This window comes from Miscanthus floridulus, chromosome 9 (genome assembly GCF_019320115.1).
Source record: "Miscanthus floridulus cultivar M001 chromosome 9, ASM1932011v1, whole genome shotgun sequence".
Taxonomy (NCBI): domain Eukaryota; kingdom Viridiplantae; phylum Streptophyta; class Magnoliopsida; order Poales; family Poaceae; genus Miscanthus; species Miscanthus floridulus.
In genome coordinates this window covers 67,531,753-67,541,183 of record NC_089588.1, presented here as the reverse complement: position 1 = coordinate 67,541,183, position 9,431 = coordinate 67,531,753, and the positions used below count along the sequence as shown (strand labels likewise).

General features: G+C 40.0%; 1 non-coding gene across 1 annotated transcript; it reads right to left on the bottom strand.

Annotated features, from left to right (window-relative positions):
• Positions 1-2,544: 2,544 nt before the first annotated feature.
• Positions 2,545-2,651, bottom strand: LOC136484498 (small nucleolar RNA R71). Its single transcript, XR_010766019.1, has one exon. It is a non-coding gene; the product is annotated as a small nucleolar RNA R71 (small nucleolar RNA).
• Between the last annotated feature and the right edge of the window lie 6,780 nt (positions 2,652-9,431).

Genomic DNA, 9,431 nt, shown 5'->3' with positions numbered 1-9,431 from the left:
CCGAGTGAAGTGCTACGTGATAGTTCTATGTGCTTGCAGAATCCTTCAATAGTCGTTAAGAAGTATCAATAGCCGTTATTCTATAATAGTTGTGGCTTTCTCCCCCCTTTGTGCTAGGTTTTGTTGCCCCCGACACCAACCACTGCTCTCATCCCCTTGCTCCTCTCCTCTTCATTCCCCTACTCCTGGCAACACCATGTCTCATCGGATGGATTGCTTATCATCATAGAGCAGACATCCTCAGAGGCCGCCGTATGCAGAAGAACATGATATTAGGGAAGAGACGGCCCTCCCTCTAATTATTTGCGATGAGTGCGGCATGGAGAGGGTGATTGAGCTTTGTTGGTGGTCCTTATCGACCATATCCGACCGCCAATTAATACTCAAAATAAGAGAAATAAGCATACTTATGACTCATAGGCATTTACCACTAACATGATTCTGCATGTATTTGGAAGATTGGTGTTTTGTAGGCCTATACACAAATATAGTGGAAGATTGAGTCAAAAGGCGCGATCTAGGAAGGTGTAATGCAGATTTGCCCACTTACCTATCAAACTTGGGCCTCAAACCTACGTGGCTGCACTCCAGGACTAACACATAACCCACCTAGCGAAGGCGGTGCCAAGGCGGCCCAACCCAGGTGTGGCCGTACTCTGGGTGTGGCCACACGCCAGTTGGCACCCCTTAAGCCCAGTTTTGCCGAGGCGGTTCCATTAATGCTCCCAAGGTGGTTTGGGTGGGATCTCCTCCAAATATTCCCTGCAAACTACCGTAGGAGTAGTATAAGATGAGGGGGAGAGCCCCCTCTCTCAATACACACAACACAAGAGCCTCTCTCCCTCCACTTGTATTCTTTTTACTTTTAGTAGTTTTGTTGGAGTTAGGCAAGAAACTTGATTGGAGAGCTTGAGCAACTTGAGTCTTTTATTATGAATAATATCAATAGTCCCCTTTTGTACTTGCTCTCATATTATCAATATAGCTATGCTTATCAAATAGAGCTAAGTTCTTATGTTATTAGTTTAGCATATAGAACTTTATGCTTAATCTTTCTTGCAACATACATGTTCAGATCAAGACCTAGATTGAAGTAGTGAGTTCTACTTTAAGATTAGTTTTGGTCATTATATTCTTGCGGGTTCGTTGTCCATTCCTGTGGCAGATGCTCTAGTAGAGGACTACTAATAAAGACGGATGTTCCTAGCCGATGCTAGAGTAGTAACCAATAGCGTAGACATGGTGTCTGAACTAGAAGTTACCATTGTTTGGCTCTTTCCACAAGGTTGAGGGGTAGGTGACTGGTGTTGATAGCCCTATACGTCCCTCGTAATCTCCCACATTCGGGTTCAACATAGAGCCGAGGCCATTATCGCTTGGTATACTAGGTGTAAGCTGGTGCCCGAAGTAAGTTTATAGTGACCAAAGTATCTTAACTTAGAATCTCTAACCTTAGATACTAATGTATTTTTATGATCATCTGCTCATCTTAACATAGCTATATAAGATAAGCCTGCTCCTATTAGGTATATTCTTTTATTCTTTATTCTTTCTTTTATCTTTATCCTTGAGATTGGCTTGAGTGTGTCTGTCACACTATCCAATATTTATACTGGCTTACCCATGTTATGAACTTTGGTCTATTATATAGTCATGTTATCTTGACCACGTCCCTACTAGAGACTTTTATATCATGCCTTCCATTGAGAAAATATAGATGAACGATACCTGAATACTTATGGTTGAAATGCTACAATGATATATCCATGTGCTTGTGTAACATTTCTGTATGCGTTCAGAAATATCATCAAGGTATTTCATGGTGCCATCACTAGGAAACACAAGTCTTGGTGGTGACGCTAAGAAATGCGAACAATCATTTCTAGAGCCGTTGCCGGGGAAGGCACTGGTTAAAAGAATCTATTAGGACATATTCATGATAATATGCATGTGTAGTAGCCATTGCTCATACAAGGACAACTTTGCTTGTTTTCTCCTGTTGTGGATGAAAACAGCATAGTGTTAGACTAGTTCGATTCGACGATAAACTTCACCAAAAATCCAGAGGCACTCCTAAGGAAGAACAGGTCTCGTACTATTTCTTCTTCTACCACTACACCAATAAATGAACCAGTCACCCCCGCACCATTCGCTACTACCGCTATGGCCCAAAAGCCACTCCATGAGTACTCCATCCCCGCTATTGCCAATGTGCCCATTGGGTCCACTATCAACATGGGCAACGGAAGCTTTGAACTTATGCCCAGGCTGATCACAATGGTGTAGGCCAACCCTTTCTGTGGTTTGCCTAGTGAGGATGCTAACACACATCTCCAACACTTCCTAGAGCTATGCGACACCGTTGTCATGAACAATGTCGCATCGGACGATGTCGCATCAGAGATAATCAGACTCCACTTGTTCCCGTTCTCCCTCTTGGGGAGGGCGAAACAGTGGTTCTACAAAGACTATGAAGTTATTAACACATGGAACAAGTGTTCCATGGTGTTCCTTGCGAAGTTCTTCCTGATGAGCAAAACCAATACCCTTCGTGGAAGAATTTCCAACTTCTAGTAAACAACATTAGAATCCATCCCAAAAGCGTGGGAGAGGTTACAAGAATATATCCTTGCCTGCCCACACCATGGAATGGAAAACTGGTTGAATCTTCAAAACTTCTATAATGGGCTAACTTGCACATCCAGAGCCCACATAGATGCTGCTGCCGGAGGCGCCTTCTTCTCACTCACAGACAGTGGAGCTACGACTCTCATTCAGAAATGGTCTCCAACTAGGACTAGAGTGAAGACAGACTCTAAACCCAAAAAGACAGCATCCATACCATGGAGGAGACGGATATGCTGGCCGCAAAATTGGTTCTCTTAATAAAACGCTTGGACAAAAAAGGAGCAACCTATGGTACCATCCAATCACTCTACTCGCATATACCATGCAAAGTGTGTGGAAACTTCAGACACTCAGGGAATGACTACCTCGAGACCCATGAAGCTGCGCTGAACAACAACAATAGGTTACGTCCACAAGGAGGTCTAGGGTGGAATTAGTCGCACCCACAAAGTTAGGAAGGTAACTATGCTTATTCAAATTTTGCAAATCAGCCATCCCTAACAAATCTTGCATTAGAGCAAGCTCAAATAAACCAAAATCTAATTATAAATCTTGCCTCTAATAATAAAATTTTGGAAAACATTAATTCAAACTTAGAAGGCTTAACCTCTTCTTTCACAAATCAATTAAGCCTTAGTAAAAAGTTTGAAACCCAACTAGCGCAAATTGTTGTTTCAATTCCTGCATATAATTTTGAAAAGACCTCGGGGCAACCTGAAAATTCATTTGAAAATGTCAATGCGGTGATCACGAGGGATGGTAAGTCCACTCATGACCTACCATATCCTAACCATGCAGAAGAAGCCAAGAAGCATGGAGGTACAACCCTGAACCTTAGACTTTGAGCTAGCTTGGGGGAGGACCTCCACAAGGTAACATGTATCTTGTACTCTCACCGCTTTCCGTTACCTTGCATAAAAAAAGAATAAAAAACTTAACGTTCTCTTGTTCACCATTAAAAGTTTTTCACCTTTGTTGGATGATTCTTGTTTATCCTTTCATGCTTCCTCTCTCTACGCCAGCATGATTTGGTTTGGGAGTGTTGGTTATACATCTTTTAAATTAAGCATGGTGCTTAGTTTGAAGTTTGGATGTAATTATATTACTTCTATAGGCTTTTTAATTTAAGCATTGTTCTTAGGTTAATTAACCTACCTTGATCTAGTCAGACATGGTGTCTAGTTTGATTATTGAACCAAAATTGCTAGTATAGATTTTGGTTGATCATATGGACTAACCCCTGTAGGAATTTATCAACTTCATGAGGGTAAGTCTTTTAGATGACAACAGAGATGAAAATTTGTTTGGTGAACCTTGATTAAAATAAAATATATATAATAATAATAAATAATAATAAAAAGAATAATAATTATTTGACTTCACATATGTGTAGTAAGAATGATTAGTTTCTCCTTTGTTGAAATGATGAATAGTTGCTCTGTTTTATAATTCATTTGTGCCTAGTTTATAACTTAGTATTCCCCAAGATTTAAGTTTGTTGGCTAACGCATGATCCTTTCTAAGTTGTTGCAAGTTATGATATGGTACAAATGGAATTTGCTATGACTTTGTTCCAAGAGAAACTTGACCTCTGGAGTTTTCAATTTAAAAAAATGCTAAAATAAAAAGTTCCTCAATGATTAAAATTTCCTACCAAGGCCATATGGCACTATAAAATGCAAAACCTTAGTCATATGCTACTTGTTATTGCATTGAGCTTTATTAAATTGTTTGTAACCCTTGTTGAGATTCTCATCCTGCACCCATGATCAAGATTCACATACACACATAAATAAAATGCTGACTCTTACACTGAGAGTTACGCAAAAACATGTTTTTCGTCCACCAAATAAATACTCCATTCACATTTTTCATGAGTCTCTATATAAAGTTTTCATGTGCCAAAGAAAGTAAGGGCTATGCTAAAAAGAGAGAAAAGAAAAAATAAAAAATAAAGAATGTCCATGCTAAAAAAGTGGCATGAGAGAAAAAATGCATGACAAAGAGCATGACGAAAAGAAGAGAAAAGGAAAGAAAGAAACAAAGATAGCCCATATTTTTAGAATAAAGGCAATCACCATCAAAACGAGGGAGTCATTATCAAAGGAGTACAAAAATATTTAGAATTAGGAAGCTTATGAAATTCCACACACTTGCACTTCTTGATCAAAGTGTATGACTTGCATCTCCTTGAATCCGATTTTTGACTTAGCAATATTATGTGATGCAAGTAAGCCTTTCTTTCATACCTACCCAAAACTCCACAAAAAGCCCTTAGAAGTAGGATGAAAAGAAAGGCAATATAAAAAAAAGCCTTTAGTGAGGAGCATACACATTTGAGCGATCGAGTGAATCATTTGAGGAACTTACTTTTTATTTTACAAAACTCTCAAAACCTTTGGAAAGAAAGTTGATCAACAAATAGATGAATAGCAGCTCTATTAAAGCCGTTCTATCTTGCAACCGCCCAAGTCTTGGAAAATCAACAAGCCCCACAAGGATCAAGGTAAAAGTGTGGATAAAATGCCAATTTATTTAAATTATGGAAGAATACTTTGTTATAGGCATGGCATTTATGAATTATATTCGGCATAGTAGTGACTCCTGATCAACAACCAATGTCTTATCTATTGGCTTGGGACAAGCAAAGGTTAAGCTTGGGGGATCTTGTTGGAGGTCCTTATCGACCATATCCGACCGCCAATTAAGACTCAAAACAGGAGAAATAAGCAAACATATGATGCATATGCATTTACCACTAACATGATTGCACATGTATTTGGAAGATTGGTATTTTGTAGGCCTATACACGAATAAAGTGGAAGATCAAGTCAAAAGGCATGATCCAGGAAGGCATAGTGTAGATTTGCGCTAAGGATCAAGAGTACAGCCCACTTACCTATCAAACTTGGGCCTGAAACCTATGAGGCTGCACTATAGGACAAACACATGACCCAACTGGCGAAGGCGGTGCTGAGTCGGCCTAGCCCAGGTGCGGCCACACCTAGCTGGCACCCCTCAAGCCTAGCTTCATCGAGGCGGTTCCATTAATGCTCCCCAAGGCGGTTTGAGCAGGATCTCCTCTAAATATTCCCTACAAACCATCGTAGGAGTAGTATAAGAGGAGGGGGAAAGCCTCCTCTCTCAATACAAACTACAACACAAGAGCCTCTCTCCCTCCACTTGTATTCTTTTTACTTTTAGTAGTTTTGTTGGAGTTAGGCAAGAACCTTCATTAGAGATCTTGAGCAACTTGAGTCTTTTGGTATGAATAATATCAATAGTCCCTTTTGTACTTGCTCTCATATTATCAATATAGCTATGCTTATGAAAGAGAGCTAAGTTCTTATGTTATTAGTTTAGCATATAGAACTTTATGCTTAATCTTTCATGCAACATACATATTTAGACAAAGACCTAGATTGAGGTAGTGAGTTCTACTTTAACATTAGTTTTGGTCATTATATTCTTGTAGGTTCGTCGTCCATCCCCAAGGCAGATGCTCTAGTAGAGGACTCCTAATAAAGACGAATGTTCCTAGCTGACGCTAGAGTAGTAACCAATAGCATAGACATGGTGTCTGAGCTAGAAGTTACCTTCATTTGCCTCATTCCCCATGGTTGAGGGGTAGGCGGCAGGTAGTGATAGACCCATTCGTCCCTCAGAATCCCTCACGTTCTGGTTTGACATAGAGCCGACGCTGGTATCGCTTGGCAGACTAGGTGTAAGCTAGTGCCCGAAGTAAGTTTATAGTGACCAAAGCTATCTTAACCTAGGATCTCTAACCTTAGATACTCATGTATTTGTATGATCATCTGCTCATCTTAAGATAGCTATAGAAGATAAGCCTACTCCTATTATTTATATTCTTTGATTCTTTATTATTTCTTGTATCTTTATCCTTGAGATTGGCTTGAGTGTGTGTGTGTGTGTGTCACACTATCCAATATTTATCCTAGCTTACCCCAATTATGAACTTTGGTCTATTATATAGTCATGTTATCTTGACGATGTCCCTACTAGAGACTTTTACACCATGCCTTCCTTTGGGAAAATATAAATGAATGATAGCTGAATACTTATGGGTGAAATGCTATAACAATATATCCATGCGCTTGCAGAACATTTCAGTATGCATTCAGAAATATCATCAAGGTATTTCTTGGTGGCATCGCTTGGAAACACAAGTCTTGGTGGTGACGCTAAGAAATGCCAACAAGCTTTAGTCGAAGACTGACACTAATCCTGGTCGTATGTTCTTTATATGCCCAAGGAACAATCCCTAGGTAAGCATCTGCTCCTCTCTTGTTTTGGTTGGATGTAGTCATAGATTGGATTTGGTATTTTGAGTGCATCTGTTGTTTTGTTTCCCTTGATTTTGTACCAGTCTGACTGAGATACAAGTTTTATGAATGGCAACGAAACTATCTGAATAAACTAGTGAAAATGGGTAGGGTTGTGATTCACCCAGAACCTAGACAAGTAGATTCTCCAAATTCTCATGCGCGAGTTGGGGAAAATGAAGAAGTAGATTCAACAACATAGAGATTGGTGCCTGCTAAGGCAAACATAGTGCAACCCACAATTGTTAGGATTTTCACACTAGTGGTTGGTGCTACTGTTGTGGTTGCAGTAATGTATCTTTTTGAATAGTGTTGTATCTATACTTGCTATGATCTTCATCTCTAGTTATAGAGGAGCAGAACTTATTAGCTGAACCATGTTTATTCATGATTATTGTACTATTTTTGGGTATAGGCTAATTAACTCAACCTTGTTTATTGATGTTCAATTTGTTGTGCTTAAGGATTGATGTAATCTCAAGGCATGTTGTTTGTTGATGTTCATTGTGTTGTGCTCAAGGATTGATGTAATCTCAAGGCATGTTGTTTGTTGATGTTCAATGTGTTGCGTTGAAGGATTGATGTAAGAGATCTCATGGCCAAATAGTGTGTTGAAGGATATATGGATCCTGTGGACCGATAGCTTCCAAGAGAAGTTTGTTTGTTTATTTGTTTTAATAAACTAGAGGGGCTTCTGCTCCTATTGAACTTTCCTATTTGGTTGCTAGCCACACTTCACCTTAGCCAAGTTTGACCACGTTGGCAATTATTGGTTTTGAACAAAGGTTAGGCATGATTCTTTTGAACTCCACATGTCATAGAGTAAATAAGTGAGGCAAGATTCCCTTAGACATGGCAGAGTGTGGCAACCAATTTGCTAGCCACACTTTCTATGGCTTGCCACACTTGGCTAAGGTTAGTTGTGGTGGACTATGGATAGGAACCAAACATGCCTAATTACAAAAAGGGGGAAATCTAGGGGGAGGTTAAGGGACAAAGAAGCAAACAAAAAAGATCAGTTCAATTACAATCTTTGCTCTGGCCATGAGTTAATAAAAGGGAACTTTGCTATCAAAGATGACTTGATTTCATTCATTCTAGAAAGTTGAAGCCATTGACATGAACGAATCCATGAATTCAACACACTATTCTCATATATGTCCTCATTTCATTCTTTCAAAAGCTCCAAGCTACTAGATTACAAAAGTAGCAAACAATGGTATTAGATTACCAAGTAATTACAATAAACTTACTAGATTGAGGATTTTTCTGCTTTTAGCAACTACATTAAGGTCTTTCCAAAATGCTCAAGCCACTAATACATGAAGTTAAGACACTGATTGGGGATTTGTTTTTTCCCTCCTAGCTTACTAGATTAGACTGCATTTCAAACTAACTTACTAGATTAGAGTACACAAAAGTACCAAACATAACTACTTCATTTTGAACTAATTAGAACTAAATAGATTAGACTATACAGTAGGACTACCTATACTAAACTAATCTGAATCCTTGGCACCGGAGGATCCATATTCCTTCTTGTGCCTCTTAGCTCGAGGTGCGGCCTCATCACCGTTGTACCCAACGCCACCGTTGTCCCTACCGCCGCTGATGTCCCCATCGCCACCATTGCCGGTGCCGCCGCCATTGTTGTCACTGCCATCGTCGTCATCATTGTCCTCGTCCTCATCCTCATCCTCATCCTCATCCTCTTCGTCTTCCTCCTCGTCCTGATCCATCGGCTTCAGCTCTTCACCAAAGAGGGCATAGACTTTGTCATCCAACAACCCCTCATTGGGGTCATAGTAGCTGCTTATGTCGCTCTCTGACAAGGGGAGTAGTGGCAGTGAGTGTTCCTCGCTGAAGGAGTCATCCCATGGTGGCAAAAAGTCGGCCATTGCTAGAGGAGTCACTGGAGGAGTGTCGATGAAGCAGATTGTGGTGAAGGAGATTGGGGTTTCCTCTATAGTATGATGGAGGAGTTTGGGGTTTTCATAGTGATGTGTGGTGGAAGATGAGTGAGGTTGATTAAATAATCAGGCTAACATTGAAGGGAAGCGTTGCGCCTCAGGAACTGCAACCACCACCTCCTCGCCTAGTGTCGCCTGTGATACCCAAGCAACATCCATTTGGGCTCCACCATCAAGATCGAATTGAACATACCACACATAGAGTGGTATAGTGCGCTTACAAGCCGTATTATACATCTCTCACTATATAGCAGCACCGGATCACTTTGTTAAAGCAATCTAAAGTAGGACGAGACAATCACTAGATGATACACACTAGGAAAGTGAATTGGTGAATACAATGGGGAATACAACGATGAATATTTTGAGGATGTTTTGCATACAATCTTGGTAGATTCAACTTATTGCACCATCTTTGGATCAAAACATATTCCATGGTGTATAATGATTTTTATTCGTCCATTAATGTGAATGTACAATGGTTGTTGTT